The sequence below is a fragment of the Hippopotamus amphibius genome, chromosome 9 (assembly GCF_030028045.1).
Source record: "Hippopotamus amphibius kiboko isolate mHipAmp2 chromosome 9, mHipAmp2.hap2, whole genome shotgun sequence".
NCBI classification, from domain to species: Eukaryota; Metazoa; Chordata; class Mammalia; order Artiodactyla; family Hippopotamidae; genus Hippopotamus; species Hippopotamus amphibius.
Window position 1 is genome coordinate 91,735,294 of NC_080194.1, and position 18,314 is coordinate 91,753,607.

Genomic DNA, 18,314 nt, shown 5'->3' on the forward strand with positions numbered 1-18,314 from the left:
GAGTGGGTGTGAGCCCAGCCCTGGGATGTGGGGCAGGCGGGCTGGAGGCCAGCACTCCCAGCAGGAAGACTGGCCTTCCTGCCCCAGCAGGGAGGCCCACCGCGCTGGGCAGAAGCCTGGAATCCAGCTCTCACTCGCCAGGGGACCGCTCTTTCTCTGCCTCAATTTCTTTCTGTTTAAGATGGGTTGCGTGGTAACACGTATTTCACTTTTAACGATTAGATGAGAGTGAGTATGTAAAGTGGTAAGAAGTGCACCTGAGCTGTATGCTGTTTGTCGTGATTATTGCTGTCATTTCTTCTATCCAATCTAGGCCCCACGCTGGGCTTCAGGAATGCGCTTCCCATCCCAGAGTTATCATGTCCTCCCCTTTCCTTCTAGAGAGCCCATGGAACGATTCCCGTGCTCCCAGTAGAGCTCTCTCCCCACCCCTAAACTCCCACCAGCACCTTGCTTATTCCCACCGCCAAGCTCACTGCTGGACCGCTCACCTGGAAGACTCACCTGTCTTGGCTCCATCTCCCCTTTCATACTGCGGTCAAGGCTACTGCCCCTGGAAGTGTGCAGTGTGAGTGACGCTGGGCTTGTGTAGCTGCAGGAGCTCCAGCTCTGAAGGTCCCCGCGGTTCGTGTCCTCCAGCCATTGGCTTCAGGGTCTTCCTGGGGTCGCAGGCACACTGGCCTGGGGGGCAGCATTGCATGGGGGCTTTTATAGGCCGGTAGGCTGCAGCTGTATCTTGCAGCTGTGTGAGGAAAGGGGAGTTTTTCAGCCTTCCAGAAGGGGCCAACGATGGAGAAGAATCACCTTGCATGTTACAAACACAGATGATGAAACTTGATCGTGGCTTTGGGTCACTGGTTGCTCCAAGGTCAGAGAGTGTAGGGCACACAGTGGGGGTTTGAGGCCACGGTGTGGTCCCTACCTCTGTTCCAGGCCTCTGGTTACATGAGTCACGAGGTGAGGGGCAAACACTCCCCATCCTGAAAGCAGCCTGGTGCAGAGAAGGCAGAGAGGAGTGCTGGGCTCAGCCAGGAAGACCCTGCAAAGCCCTTTGGAGCCCTTCCAAACAGAGCAGTCAAGTAGGTGGTGACCGTCCTTTTGTTCTTTGCTTTCTTTTTCTCCTGTACGTGAAACCCCAAGAGAACCTTGAGCCAAGGCATCTAAGCTGGGAAGCAAAAGGTGATGAGCCGTTTAGAGAGGAAAAGGGCAGCTGCATGTGAGTGAAGGCGATGGTTTGCTTGAGTGCTGAGGACGCCTGGGTGCCCCAGCACGGACGGGGAGTAGGGAGACACGGGGGGGCGGAAGGGGTGCCAGAGAAGATCAAGGAGAAGGTTCTAGCCTGTCCAGCATGCAGGCATTAGCACGCCGATGTTCTCATACAAGCATAGCAGGTCCCCCAAAGCCAGGCCAGGGCTTGGGCCTCATCTGCTGGTTTATGCTGACCGCTCCCCCAAGCCTCATTCATGAGCACGTGTGACGAGGACCGAGAGTGCCGTTCACGGTGGGCACACGTGGCCCTTTCATAGAATCTGAGGCTAAGGAGGTCTGAAAGGGCTGCTGGAGCCTGGCCCCTGTCTCCAAAAAGATCTTAACACAAACAGATCAAACTCCCCACCCTCTATTTTCCTCCCAAACAGTAAGCCTTACTAATGTCTTAGGAATATAAAGAATCCACCTCTTTGCCCACAAATCAGACCAGTTTGTCCGTGATAATTTTTAGTCCTGGGCCTTCTCTGTTTTCAGTCCTTAGCCTGGCCTTAGACCATTCAGATCTACGCTACAGTGATACCTACCTGCATCAAACGCACCCACACTGCACACTCAGGATAATCAGCAAGGGCTGTTCTGACCATCTCTGTCCCCTGTTGAGAGAGTGAGGAGTTGGGGTCCAAGCTTTCTGCAGGCCCTTTCTGGATGTAATTCCATCACTCACCTTCCCAGAAGCCAGCATTGCCCCCTTGACATCTGATCAACCAAAGGTGGTCTTTTTATTTTTTATTTTTTTTGGCCGTGCCACATGGCATGCAGGATCTTAGTTCCCCAACCAGGAATCAAACCCGTGCCCCCTGTAGTGGAAACATGGAGTCCTAACTGCTGGCCCCCAGGGAAATCCCAACAAATGTGATTCTTTAAACATTGCCCAAAGATGGTCTTCTAATGGAGAGCCCAGGAGCCTGCCAGCACTTCTCTTCCCCCCTTCACTGCCCTGGTCACCCACGTTCCTGTAGGTGCCTTGTCTTCTTTCCTGGCTCTGGCAGGGCTGCCCGAGGACTCTAAGGCATTGCTCAGCCTCCCCTGCTGCCCTCATGGTGCTCCGCTTCTCCAGCCCTGGCCTGCCCACTGCCCAGTCCCAGCACACCAGAGCAGCAGGCAGGAGCTGGAGGCATGCGTTCTGGGCCCAGCTCTGCCCTGACTAGCTGGATGAATTGGCTGTTTCACTTCTCTGTTGGGGCCTTGGTCTCCTAAAACAAACAAACAAACAAACAAACAGCAAAACAGTAAGAGCTTTCATCTTAGCCATTCTAACTCACTGGCATTCTGTGATCCTAATTCCATCTGGTAAACCTCACATGTTGGTTATATCCTATTTATACACAGTGGAATCTTCTTTTAACAGGCTTCTTTGTTGCAAAGATTTGGATACATCATAGGCAAAATCATGTCCCTGGCATGCAGTGACAGTCTAGGGTAACCAGTTAGCCTAGACAATGGGGCCCAGGCGTTCTGTGACCCCATAAAAGGCTTCCTTCCAGCCTGTCCTGTCTGGAGAGGGGGCCTTATCTTTCTTTGGGGATCCTGCCAGTATACCCAGGCCTTGATGATACCCCGGGCATGTTTTTGATGGGCTGAACCCAAAGGAGAGCAAGCAGGTGGGATGCAGGGGAAGGAAAGCGAGGCCTTGTGGGCTGAGGGAGACAGTGATGAGGATGAGAAAATGATGTTCCACTGTAATTTGGAGCCTGTGCATTTTCAAGGAGGTCATTTCTGAGTTATTTTCACAATAGAACTGGGTATTCTGATCTACCTCACTGCTGCATGGAATCAAAAATAATACAGCATGATGCTATATCATCGACTAGTGGCTTCTGTTTCTGAGCAGCTCTTACCCAGCAATTATGTGAAATTATGTGACTCAGTATGGAAAGATAATCACCGGAGAAACTCTTCTGATTGCTTTCTCCTGCAACACACAGAAAAGCAACTGTGCAGACGGCAGAAAGATCAGGGAGGAAAATTAACATGGATGGGCTGTTGCCACGTGAAGTGTCAGCTGTTTACCAATGTAGAGATAAATGAGGGCGTGGAAAGGAGCAGAAAAATGAGTGGAAACTGAATTCTTTCTCAGAAGATGCTACAGAGGAAGCAAAATGTGGCTGGTCCCATTTTCCAGATGGGGAGGATGGTCTGAAAAATCTAGAGTTCAAGAGGCACCCCCCCCAACTTTGCCAGAGCCCCATTCCAGGGGGCCAGGTCCTCAGGCACCGCCAGGCTGGGGGTCCGTGACCTCACACGCACGGGAGGCTGCTGTAACCCCCTCTCCCAGCTCCACCCAATTCTGCCGTGCTTTTCCATCTTCCAAAGATCCCTCCCTCCTCTCTTCTAATTCTTAGGCTCTGGCCTGGAAATGAGATTTACCACTTTCCACCACCTCTTAACCTCCCCCTCCCCCTAGCCAGCCCCAGGCAGCCCAGCTTCCTTTCTGGGAGAAAGGAATGTGTGGTAACTGGGAGAGTGTAGGACACAGAGGGGCAGTTATGTGGGAGGGAGAGGAGGCAGAGATAGAGTTCCTTGGTGCAAAAGGGAGAGAAAGGCATTTTGTGTCCCTTCAGAGGCTCTGTATGTGTACTTGGCTACTTGACTCAGGGGCAGTGTCAGTGGTACCAATGAGATTTTTTAAAGGGGTGTGGGGGCCAAGAGGCCCCTTGAGGAGGCTTGTGCTGAGGTGAGGCTGGTGTAGTCCAGGCCTGGGCAGCAGCTTGAAGGAGGAAAGTTGGTCCCTTTCCAAATCTGTAACAGTATTTCTTTCAGCTAACTGTAACTTGATCAGGAATGTTTTCTTTAGAATACAAAGACAGGTCTTTACTCCTTAGCCTGGTGCTCAAGATCCTCTAGAGGCTGACTCCAACTGTCTTATCAGAATTCTCACCACCCACACCCTCGTGCTTTACACAACTGGAATATTCACTGTTTTGGAAGGTATCTTACTCTAGAAATGGCAAATACTTGGCAGATGGCTCTCATGGCCCCTCCTGTGCTGTGCAGACATGACAAAAATGGATGAAGGTCCTCTCTCCTGCTCGGCCTCATTCAGAATCCTTCTGAGGAAGCCACTTCAGGTGGCTACTATGGAATGAAGTACCTTCAGGTTCAACTTGAACTGAACTTGAACTCGAATTTAATACTGTGTTATCCCCGCTTCCCATTTTCCTTCTCACTGCCTTTGCTCGTGCTGTGTCCTCTGCCAGAATGCCCTTCTTTTTCTCTCTTCTTACTGCTGTCCATCAAAATCCCATCCTGCTTTCAAGGTTCAGCTGGAAGGTTAACTCTGCCATGGAAACATCCCAGGTCCCTATTGTATTCCCTGCTCCCCCTTTTTGTGCCCTGGTGGCTGATCCTTGAATGTAGTCTCTGCCTTTTGTGAAGCTCTCTTCACATTTGCTGAAATATCAGCACCCTCTGCTTTCAAACCCTGCCTTGCAGGACTTCCCTGGCAGTGCAGTGGTTACGACTTCGCCTTCCAATGCACGGGGTGCAGGTTTGATCCCTGGTCAGGGAGCTAAGATCCCACATGCCTCTCGGCCAAAAAACCAAAACATAAAACAGAAGCAATATTGTAACACATCCGATAAAGACTTTTAAAAAATGGTCCACATTGAAAAAAAAAAATCTTAAAAAAGCCTCAAAAAAACAAAAACCCCTACCTCCCTGTCCTGTTTACCTGTTCATCCCCTGCAGAACCCAGAATTGTGTAGCCCTGTCTAGGAATTCAGTGTGTGTGTCAGAGGGGATTAACTTGAACCTGAGTATCTATGGAAGTAACTGGGGAGCAGAAGGGAAGGTATAGCTGTGACTGCTGCCCTGGAACCCTTGACACGTGTCCTTCCTCCTCCCAGGAGGGGCCCTGCTTGCCTAATAACCCCTCTTCTGGAAACTGGCAAGTCCCAGCTGCTGCCCCCATTCAAGGGGAGGGGATTACACAAAGGCTTGAATACCAGAAGGTTGGCATTATTGGGGATCACGTTAGAGTCTGTCCACCAGAAGGGTGCAATGATAAACAAAAACTGAGTTTATAACTCATAGATCTTCATTAAAGAAAATTCTACAAGATGTTCTCCGGGAATAAAGAAAATGGCCTGGTGGGTGTCTGAGATTCAAAAGGAATCATGAACAAATGAGTTAGTAATGTTGTACGAGTTATCTGTTGCAACGTAACAGTAGCTTAAAACAACAAACATTTGATATGTCACACAGTTTCTGAGGGTCGGTAGTCAGGGAGCAGGGTAGCTGGGTGGTTCTGCACAGGGTCTTTGATGAGGTTACAGTCAAGCTGGCAGCCAGGCTGGCAGTCAGTGAAGGCTGGAGGACCTGCTTCCAAGCTCACTTAACATGGTTTGTGGTAGCCTTACTTCGTAGTGGGCTTTTGAACTGCGGTCCTCAGTTCTTTGCCATGTGGGCCTCTCAGCAGGGATACCTGAGCATCCTTAAGACATGGCAGGTAACTTTCCCTAGAGCAAGCAATCCGAGAGAGAGAGAGAACAGGAAAAGAAAGCTGTGGTACCTTTTATAATCTAATATTGGAAGTGACATATCAGGTCTGCCATCTTTTATTGGTCACACAGACTAACCCTGATGCACTGTGGAAGATGACTGTACAAGGATGTGAAATGAAAACCAGGAGGTATTGTGGGCTGTCTTGAAGCCTGGCCGCTATACACGTGTGAATCTAAACAAATGTTGTTTCCAAGAAATACAAACACTAATATCTACTTCATAGGATTAAGAAAAGAACTGAAATTTTGCACAATAATAACATATATATATCAGGAAGGGGGTGATTTGTATTTTTCAAGAAGAGTATTTTATCTAATAACTATTATACATTTTAACTTTATATTTTTAAAATCTTTGTTAAATCGAATACTGTCTTAGTCTGTTCAGAGGCTCTTATAACAGAATACCACGGACTGGGTGGCTTGTGAACAATAGAAATTTATTTCTCACAGATCTGGAGGCTGGGAAGTCCAAGATCAAGGTGCCAGCAGATTCAGTGTCTGATGGGGGCCTGCTTCCTGGTTCATAGACGGCGTCTCCTCACTGACCCCTCACATGGCAGAAAGGGCAAGCGGGTTCTCTGGGTCTCTTTTATAAGAGCACTAATCATATCATGAGGGCTCCCCCCCACTCATGGTCTAATCACCTCCCAAAGACCTACCTCCAAATACCTTCTCATTGAGGATTAGGTTTCAACATACGAATTTTAAGGGCACATTTAGTCTGTAGAAAATACAAATGGTAAAATTCCAAAGGTAACCACTAAAAGATTAGAAATAGCTTGTATAATTTCTCAAGCAGTAGAGGGAGAAAATAAATGAGAAGAAAATCCAAAAAAGTCAAAAGAGAAATACACGTAAGAAAAGTAGGGGAAAAGCAGATGGTAGAAATCAGACCAAATATGTCAATAGTCACAATAAAGTTAAATGGAGTAGACTTGACAGTTAATAATCAGGTTGAATTTTTTTTTAAATCTAGCTCTTTACTATTTATAAGATGATAAGGTACACACAATGCATAAAGACACAGAAGGGTAGGAAGTAAAATGGAATTTAAGACAGGATCCCTATATAATCCTAAAAGATCCAACTCACAGGACAATAAAACAATTTTAAACTTTCTGTTACAATATTGTAAGAAGCATGTGGATGAATTTATAAATCCTTCCTCACAGTGATAGATTTTTAAAGCACATATCTCAAATTTTGATAGGTCACACAGTCAAGAAATGAGAAAACCTAGAAATTTAAACAATATTAATAATCTTAATTTAATGGGTGTATAGAACTTTCTTCCCAACAGTGAATGAATTTATAATGTTATACATGGAATATAATTTTTAAAATAAATAACCATATGCTAGATCATAAAGCAAGTTTCAGTAAATTTCAAGGCATCTGTATTCTACAGACCACATTCTCTTACTACAGTGCACTTAGGTTAGAAGTCAGTATCAAAAGCAGATTAAAAATCACAATGCACTGGGACATTTAAAAAACATTCATCTTAGTGCACAGATCAAATAAATTATAATGCAAGTCTAAAGTATTAAGAACTAAACAATAAGCAAAAAACCACATTTCAAAGCTTATATTTGGAGTGAAAGGGGCACTTAGAGGGTTATAGTCTTAAGTGTGGATATTAGAAAGCCTAAATATTAATGAACTAGGTATCCAATATAAGAAGATAAATCTAAAGAAAAAACAATGGAATAAACCCAAAGGATGTGTAAGCATAGAATTAAGAACAATTTAAAACACAGTAAAGAGGATCAACAAAACCAAGAGTTGGTTCTTTGAAAACACTAATAAAACAGTTAAATCTCTAGTGAGACTGATCAAGAAAGAAAAGAGTTGTCACAAACAAACAATTTAATGAATGTAAAAAAGAACATAACTACAGATCCAACAGAAATTAATGATTTCTAATGATAACTAGTAAATACTATAAACAATTTTATAGCAATAAATTTGAAAGCAGAAAAGGGAAAATCTCTATAAAAATTATAACTCACTAACTATATTCAAGAAGGAGTAGAAACCTTAAGAATGTCATAGCCATTAACTGATTGAATAGGCAAGTTACAGTTATCCCACAAAGAAAATACTAAGTCAGATGATGTTAGAGTTTCGTTCTACCAAACGCTGAAAGAACTATTCCAATCTTCTGCAGACTCTTCTGGGGAACAGCAAGAGAGAAAATAGTTGTTCTGTGAGGTCAGTACTACCATGATACCAAAACCAGGCAGTGTCAATACAATAAAATAAAAATTGCAGCCCAATATCACTTATGTACAAAAATCCTAAACAAAGTATCAGCAAATCAAATCCATTAGTTTGTTAAAAAGATAATACGTTGGTTTTATCCCAGAAATGCAAGGACGATTTAACCCTAGGTAATCCATACGTACAACTTACTTCATTGATAGAATAAAGGTTTAAAAACATAGATGTAGGGTATGCATTCATAATTAATAGAAAACAGAAACATGTTGGAAAACCAGGATTAGAGGGGAACTTATATAACATTAGAAGAAATCTATTTAAAATCAGTAATTTCCTTTTTTATACCTGAATAATAGCTATATATGTCTCTACATATGGATACACACACACATGCGTGCGCACCACATTTTCATTATCCATTCTCACCACACACAAACAAAAGATAATTATGTGAGTTGATGGAGGAGTTAACTAACCTTATTGTGGTAACTGTACACTTTCACTTACACAATGTTAAAATATATCAGTAAGGCTGGGGAAAAATTAAAAGTAAACCCACACAAATAAAAAAATTGGTATAAGACTGTATGTGTGTAAATGTCTATTATCACTGCTTCTATTCTACATTTTACTCTAAGTTCTAGCAGTACAGTATGACAAGAAATAGAAAAAAAAAACTGTAAGAATTAGAAAAGAAGAAGCAATCCTGTATCATTTACAGATGATATGTCCATAAAGAACCCCAAAGAATCTATAGGTAAATAATTAGAAATAAATGAAGAGAACTTAGCAGGATTATTGGATTTAAGGCCAACGTGTACAAAACGATTGCCTTTCTCCATACCAGCAAAAATTCGAAAACACACACAAGAGATTGTATTTAAAGTAGCAACATAAATTATTAGGTATCTAGCAATATATCTAACAGATGTACAAGCCCTATATGAAAGCATTTATAAAACTTTATTAAAAACACATTGAGAGGAGGAATCAAGATGGCAGAGTAGGAGGATGTGTGCTCACTCCCTCTTGCAAGAGCACCGGAATTACAACTAACTGCTGAACAATCATCGACAGAAAGACACTGGAACTCACCAAAAAAACTCACAAAACACCCCACATCCAGAGACAAAGGAGAAGCCTCAATCAGATGGTAGGAGGGGCGCAATCGCATTAAAATCAAATCCCATAAATGCTGGGTGGGTGACTCACAAGCTGGAGAACAGTTATACCGCAGAAGTCCACCCACTAAAATGAGGGTTCTGAGCCCCACATCAGGCTTCCTAACCTAGGGGTCCAGCAATGGGAGGAGGAATCCCCAGAGAATCAGACTTTGAAAGCCAGCGGAATTTGATTGCAGGACCTCCACAGGACTGGGTGAAATGGAGACTTCACTCTTGGAGGGCACACAAAAATGTGTGCTCACCAGGACTCAGGGGGAAGGAGCAGTGACCCCATAGGAGACTGAACCAGACCTACTTGCTGGTGTTGGAGGGTTGCCTGGAGAGGTGGGGGGCAGCTGTGGCTCACTGAGGAGACAGGGGCACTGGCGGTAGGGGTTCTGGGAAGTGCTCATTGGCGTGAGCCCTCTGAGAGTCCGCCATTAACCCCACCAAAGAGCCTGTAAGCTCCAGTGCTGGGTAGCCTCAGGCCAAACATCAAACAAGGTGGGAACACAGCCCCACCCATTGGCAGACAAGCAGATTAAAGTTTTACTGAGCTCCTCCCACCAAATCGGATTAAAGTTTTACTGAGCTTTGCCCACCCAGCCCAACCCACCATCAGTCCCTCCCATCAGGAGGGAGCCTCCTAGATAGCTTCCTCCACAAGAGGGCAGACAGCAGAATCAAGCAGTATCAGCAGTATTTTGTCTTGTGGAAATGAAAACCACAGCCACAGAAAGACAGAGAAAATGAAAAGGCAAAAGACTTTGTACCAGATGAAGGGACAAGATAAAACGCCAGAAAAATAACTAAATAAAGAGGAGATAGGCACCCTTCCAGAAAGAGAATTCAGAATAATGATGGTGAAGATGATCCAGGACTTTGAAAAAAGACGGGATGCAAAGATGGAAAAGTTGCAAGAAAAGTTTACCAAAGACCTAGAAGAATTAAAGAACAAACAAACAGAGATATGCAACACAATAACTGAAGTGAAAAATACATTGAAGGAACCAACAGCAGATTAACTGAGGCAGAAAGGCGAATAAGTGACCTGGAAGACAGAATGGTGATAATCACTGATGCGGAAAAGAATAAGGAAAAAAGAATGAAAAGAATTGAAGACAGCCTAAGAGACCTCTGGGACAACGTTAAATGTGCCAATAGTCATATTATAGGGATCCCAGAAGGAGAAGAGAGAGAGAAAGGACCCAAGAAAATATTGGAAGAGATTATAGTTGAAAATTTCCCTAACGTGGGAAAGGAAATAGCTACCCAAGTTCAGGAAGCTCAGAGAGTCCCAGGCAGGATAGACCCAAGGAGAAACATGCCAAGACATATAATAGTCAAACTGACAAAGATTAAAGACAGAGAAGAGTTATTAAATGCAACAAGGGAAGAACAACAAATAACATACAAGGGAACTCCCATCAGGTTAACAGCTGATTTCTCAGCAGAAACTCTGCAAGCCAGAAGGGAGTGGCACAATATATTTAAGGTGATGAAAGGGAAGAATCTACAACCAAGAATACTCTACCCAGCAAGGATCTCATTCAGATTCAATGGAGAAATCAGAACCTTTACAGACAAGCAACAGCTAAGAGAATTCAGCACTACCAAACCAACCCTACAACAAATGCTAAAGGAACTTCTCTAAGCAGGAAACATAAGAGAAGAAAAGGACCTACAAAAACATAAACAAAACAATTAAGAAAATGGTAATAGGAACATACATATCGATAATTACCTTGAATGTAAATGGACTAAATGCCCCAACCAAAAGACACAGACTGGCTGAATGGATACAAAATCAAGACCCATATATATTCTGTCCACAAGAGACCCACTTCAGACCTAGGGACACATGCAGACTGAAAGTGAGGGGATGGAAAGAGATATTCCATGCAAATGGAAATCAAAAGAAAGCTGGAGTAGCAATAGTCACATCAGATAAAATAGACTTTAAAATAAAAAATATTACAAGAGACAAGAAAGAACACTACATAAAGATCAAGGGATCAATCCCAGAAGAGGAGATAACAATTATAAATATATATGCACCCAATATAGAGCACCTCAATACATAAGGCAAATGCTAACAACTATGAAAGAGGAAATCGACAGTTAACACAATCATAGTGGGGGACTTTAACACCCCACTTACACCAATGGACAGATCATCCACACAGAAAATTAATAAGGAAACACAAGCTTTAAATGGCACAGTAAATCAGCTTGATTTAATAGATATCTTTAGGACATTACATCCAAAACCAGCAGATTACACATTCTTCTCAAGTGCACATTGAACATTCTCCAGGATAGATCACATTTTGGGTCATAAATCAAGCCTTGGTAAATTCAAGAAAATTAAAATCGTATCAAGCATCTTTTCCGAACACAATGCTATGAGATTAGAAATCAATTACTGGAAAAAAAAAACTAAAAAACACAAACACATGGAGGCTAAACAATATGCTCCTAAATAACCAAGAGATCACTGAAGAAATTAAAGAGGAAATCCAAAAATACCTAGAGACAAAAGACAATGAAAACACAACGATCCAAAACCTATGGGATGCAGCAGAGGCAGTTGTAAGAGGGAAGTTTATAGCAATAAAATCCTACCTCAAACAAGAAAAATCCCAAATAAACAATCTAACCTTACACCTCAAGAAACTAGAGAAAGAAGAGCAAACAAAACCCAAAGTTAGTAGACCGAGAGAAATCATAAAGATCAGAGCAGAAATAAATGAAATAGAAACAAAGAAAACAATAGCAAAAATCAATAAAACTAAAAGCTGGTTCTTTGAGAAGATAAATAAAATCTATAAACCTCTGGCAAAGCTCATCAAGAAAAAGAGGGAGAGGACTCAAATCAATATAATTAGAAATGAAACAGGAGAAGTTACAACAGACACCACAGAAATAAAAAGCACCATAAGAGACTACTACAAGCAACTATATGCCAATAAAGTGGATAACCTGGATGAAATGGACAGATTCTTAGAAAGGTATAAGCTTCCAAGACTGAATCATGAAGAAATAGAAAATATGAACAGAACAATCACAAGTAATGAAATTGAAACTGTGATTAAAAATCTCCCAACAAACAAAAGTCCAGGACCAGATGGTTTCACAGGTGAATTTTATCAAATATTTAGAGAAGAGCTAACACCCATCCTTCTCAAACTCTTCCAAAAAATTGTAGAGGAAGGAGCACTCCCAAACTCATTTTATGAAGCCACCATCACCCTGATACCAAAACCAGACAAAGATACTACAAAAAAAGAAAACTACAGACCAATATCACTGATGAATTTAGGTGCAAAAATCCTCAACAAAGTATTAGCCAAGAGAATCCAACAACACATTAAAAGGATCATACGCTATGATCAAGTGGGGTTTATCCCTGGAATGCAAGGATTCTTCAGTATATGCAAATCAATACATGTGATACACCATATTAACAAATTGATGGGTAAAAACCACATAATCATCTCAATAGATGCAGAAAAACTTTTGACAAAATTCAACACCCATTTATGATAAAAACTCTCCAGAAGGTGGTCATAGAGGGAACCTACCTCAACAGAGGCCATATATGACAAACCCACAGCAAACATCATTCTCAATGGTGAAAAACTGGAAGCATTCTTCTAAGATCAGGAACAAGACAAGGATGTCCACTCTCACCACTACTATTCAACATAGTTTTGGAAGTCCTTGCCACAGCAATAAGAGAAGAAAAAGAAATAAAAGGAATTCAAATTGGAGGAGAAGAAGTAAAACGGTCACTATTTGCAGATGACATGATACTATACAAAGAAAATCCTAAAGATGCCACCAGAAAACTACTTGAGCTAATCAATGAATTTGGTAAAGTTGCAGGATACAAAATTAACCACAGAAATCTCTTGCATTTCTATACACTAACAATGAAGGATCAGAAAGAGAAATTAAGGAAACAATCCCAGTCACCATTGCAACAAAAAGAATAAAATACCTAGGAATAAACCTAACCAAGGAGGTAAAAGACCTGTACTCAGAAAACTATAAGACACTCATGAAAGAAATCAAAGACGACACAAACAGATGGAGGGACATACCATGTTCTTGGATTGGAAGAATCAACATTGTGAAAATGAGTATACTACCAAAAGCAATTTACAGATTCAATGCAATCCCTATTAAATTACCAATGGCATTTTTCACAGAACTAGAACAAGAAATTTTATGATTTGTATGGAAACACAAAAGACCCCAAATAGCCAAAGCAATCTTGAGAAGGAAAGATGGAGTTTGTGGAATCAGGCTTCCTGACTTCAGGCTATACTACAAGCCTACAGGGATCAAGACAGTATGGTACTGGCACAAAAACAGAAATATAGATCAATGGAACAGGATAGAAAGCCCAGAGATAAACTATGGTCAACTAATCTATGACAAAGGAGACAAGGATATACAATGGAGAAAAGGCAGCCACTCAAGTGGTGCTGTAAAAACTGGACAGCTACATGTAAAAGAATGAAATTAGAACACTCTTTAACACCATACACAAAAATAAACTCAAAATGGATTAAAGTCCTAATTGTAAGACCAGGCACCATAAAACTCCTAGAGGAAAACACGGGAAGAACACTCTTCGACGTAAATCACAGCAAGATCTTTTTTGATCCACCCCCTAGAATAATGGAAATAAAAACAAAAATAAATAAGTGGGACCTAATGAAACTTCAAAGCTTCTGCACAGCAAAGGAAACTATAAGCAAGACAAAAAGACAACCCTCAGAATGGGAGAAAATATTTGCAAATGAATCAGCAGACAAAGGATTAATCTCCAAAATATATAAGCAGTTCATCCAGCTCAATATCAAAAAAACAGACAACCCAATCAAAAAACAGGCAGAAGACCTAAATAGGCATTTCTCCAAAGAAGACATACGGATGGCCAAGAGGCACATGAAAAGCTGCTCAACATCACTAATTATTAGAGAAATGCAAATTAAAACTACAATGAGGTATCACCTCACACTGGTTAGAATGGCCATCATCAGAAAATCGACAAACAGTAAATGCTGGGGAGGGTGTGGAGAAAAAGGAACGCTCTTGCATTGTTGGTGGGAATGTACATTGATACAGCCACTGTGGAGAACAGTATGGAGGTTCCTTGCAAAACTAAAATTAGAACTACCATATGACCCAGCAATCCCACTACTGTGCATATACCCAGAGAAAACCATAATCCAAAAAGACACATGCAGTTCAGTGTTCACTGCAGCAGTATTTACAATAGCCAGGACATGGAAGCAACCTAAATGTCCATCAACAGATGAATGGATAAAGAAGAAGTGGTACATATATACAATGGTATATTACTCAGCTGTAAAAAGCAATGAAACTGGGACATTTGTAGAGACATAGATGGACCTAGAGACTGTCATACAGAGTGAAGTGAGTCAGAAAGAGAAAAAGAAATATCGTATATTAACACATATATGTGGAGTATAGAAAAATGGTACAAATCAACCGGTTTGCAAGGCAGAAATAGAGACACAGATGTAGAGAACAAACATATGGACACCAAGTGGGAAAAGCAGGGAGGGTTTGGGGGGAATGAATTGGGAGATTGGGATACCAAATTGTACACTCTAAATATATGCAGTTTATTGTATGTTAACTGTATCTCAATAAAAGTTCTTAAAAAATACATTGAAAAGGACTTAAAGAAATGAAAAAATTTATTTATAGGTAGGATACTCAAGATCAAAAAAATGTCAGTTGTCCCCATATTGTTCTATAAATAGATGCATTGAAATTCCAATGAAAATCCCAACCAATTTAGATGAATTTGACAGGCTGATTCTAAGGGATGAAGTGAGAGAGTAGCATTGACATATATATACTACCAAATGTGAAATAGCTAGTAGGAAGTTGCTGCATAACAGAGGGAAATAAACTCGATGATGGGTGATGACTTAGAGGCCCAGGATAGGGAGGGTAGGAGGGAGGGGTTATAGGGATATATGTATAAATACAGCTGATTCACTTTGGTGTACCTCAAAAACTGGCACAAGAGTGTAAAGCAATTATATTTCAATAAAGAATTTAAAAAAAAATAAAAGTTATGTATAAGAGCAAAAGAGCAAGAATAGCAAAGACATTCCTGAAGGAAGAGGCAAGAGTGGCAGAGAAGAAAGGAGAAAAAGAAGAGGGAGCTTCTCCTACCACATGGGAAGAACCATAAAGCCTTAGTAATTGAGACACTGATTTTGATGCAGGTACAGACAAACCAACCAGTAGAGCCAAAGAGAAAGCCCCAAAACAGAGCCACACCTGAATAGAAACCAGATACATGACGCAAGTGGCTATGCACGTCATGAGGGAAGATGCCGACAGATGGTGCCAGGACAACTAGCTGTCAGGTGGAAAAAGCATGAATTAGATCCCGATCACCTGCCTTCCATAAATGTCAATTCTGGATGGAATAAAGATTTAAATGTAAAAGACAAAACTTTAAGATGTTTAGAAGAAAATTCTTTTTGGCTCAGGATGAGAAAGAATATCTTTAAACAAGACACAAGATCATTGCATTCAATTACACATTAGAATTAGGAATTCTGTTCATTGAAAGACAATGAAAAAGTAAAAAGAGAAGGCACTAATTGGGAAGAGAGATTTGCAATACTTAATGACAAGGATTCGGTATCCAGAGTAATAAGCGAATAATAATAATGTCAATTCATTTGAAAAATGAGCAAAGGACTTGTAAGACATGTCACTGATGAAGAAACAGGAATGGCAAATAAATAACCAGAAGCCCAACTCCATTAATAAATAATCAAATTAAGACCATATTTTACACCTATAGATTGGCAGAAATTAAGCAGTCTGATAATATCAAGTATTGATGAGGAGGTAGAGTAATGGGAGCAGTCCTATGCAGCTGATCACTTTGGAAAACAACTTGAAATTATTCTGTAAAGTTGACAATTTGTGTACTATGCAACCCAGTGACATCACTCCTAGACTTATCTCTAGAATATAATATTTCAAACTGTGGAGTGACCCATTAATTAATTAATGAGTCTAGCTATTAATTGGGCTAGCCATTTTTTTTTAAAGATACAAAGTAGAATAGAAAATATCAGATGGCATCATCCTTTTTAAGGTTGAGGATTGTTTGGTGATATTGTTTCTGGTTCACATGAATGTAAATTTGTACCAAGTTCCAATGTACAAACTGCTTCATGTGAAAATAATAGTCAAAAGATTTGAAAAACAGTGCCCTTGGAACTCTTGCATGTGTGTGCTGGGCAACAAACACAAATATGTTTAAAAACCGGCATTATTTATTTTGTTTTAATTTTTTTTTTTTTTTTTTTTTTTTGGCACACGAGCTTAGTTGCTCCGCGGCATGTGGGATCTTCCTGGAGCTGGGATCGAACCCGTGACCTCTGCATTGGCAGGTGGATTCTTAACCACTGTGCCACCTAGGAAGCCCACTGGCATTATTTATAATAGCACAAAATTGGGGTGGGGGATATCCATTGATAGAATGGGCCAATACATGATAATATTTACCTGAACAATGGAATATTACACAGCACTGAAAATGAATGAACTGTTTATGAATGAATCTTAGAAACGTAGTGTTGAACAACAACAAACCAGTCCCAAAAGACTAAACGAAGTGACATAAAGCTCAAAAAAGCTCCACTAAGCAATGTGTTATTTAGATATGTCAGTGATAAATATATTTTTTAAAAGGAGAGCAAGGTATATATTCCATACAATGGAATATTATTCAGCCATAGAAAAGTACTGATACATGCTACAGTGTGGATGAACCTTGGAAATTTTATGCTAAGTGAAAAAAAAACGGATGCAAAAGCCATGTATTTTATGATACCTTTATACGAAATGTCCAGAATAGGCAAATCCATAGACAGAAAGTAGATTGGTGATTGTCAGGGACTGGGAGAAAGTAAAAATGGGAAATGACTGCCAGTGGGTACCGGCTTTCTTTTTGGGATGATGAAATGTTTCTTAGTGATGATGGTTGCATGATTTTGTGAATATATTAAAAATCATTGAATTGTACATTTTAAAATGATGAATTTCATGGTATGTGAATTGTATTTTAACTTTTTAAAACTGTTGTGCGTTTTTTGCTGTACAATAAAGTGAATCAGCTGTATTTAAACATATATCCACATATCCCCTCCCTCCTGTGACTCCTTCCCACTCTCCGTATCTCTATTTTAATTTAAAAAAATGTTTATGAAGAAGAGCAAAGGACTGATTAAAAAATAGGGTTCTGTTTACCTCTGGGAGTAAGACAAGGGATGGGTTGGAGGAAAATAAAGGTAAATGTAGCAGTGTGTATAAAGTTTTAGTTTTTAAGTTATTTTATGGGTGTTTCCTTAGTACTATGTTTCATATATATGCGTGTGTTACATATATTTTATACATATAAAATGTAATGTGAAATTTAAAGGAAATACAAATATTAAATGAAGTAGCATTGAAAGCAAATGACTGCCTTATGAGAAATGCTCCTTGAATTCCAAGTCCAGAGTCCTGGGTCTGTGCCTTGGCCTGACTCTGGATGGAGTTGTTCTGACCTCTGCTGGCTGGGAGGTGAAGTGCAGCTGGGGGCTGCTGGGGGCTGCTGACTGCAGAGGCCAGGGAAGGAATAGGGCCCTAGACAGTGTACAGGGGGTCAGGCTGCTGCCAGTCTCACCCCACTAAGAAAGAGCAAGCATCCTTGAGCTTTCCTGGTTCGGGTTTTTTTCCTTTTTCTCCGTGGCTCTTTACCACACTCCTTTAAGCCTGGGTGTGTGTAACTGCACCGAAATCCATCCCTGGGAGCCACCAACTGGCCCTGCCCTCTGCCTCCATCCAAATGGCCCATCCAGGGGCCACTGACTCCAGAGATCAGGGCTTGAGCTCATGAGCAGAGGTCTTGGCATCTTCTGGGGAAGGAGAGGCTGGGGAGCTGATACTCAGAGAACCTGTCTCCACGCTCCCTGAATCAAACCACTTTTCTGGAGGATTATGAACAAAGTGTGTAGGAGGAGTTGACCTGGGCACTTTAGAGGTGAGAGCATGAGGGGTACCTTGAGGGAGAGCTGTCAGCATTTTGGGGTTTACT

At 41.3% G+C, this 18,314-nt stretch overlaps 1 protein-coding gene across 2 annotated transcripts in view; it reads left to right on the forward strand.

Moving 5' to 3' along the window:
• Positions 1 to 18,314, forward strand: part of FXYD6 (FXYD domain containing ion transport regulator 6) — a 38,315-nt gene that overhangs the window by 13,427 nt on the left and 6,574 nt on the right. The window lies entirely within an intron of this gene.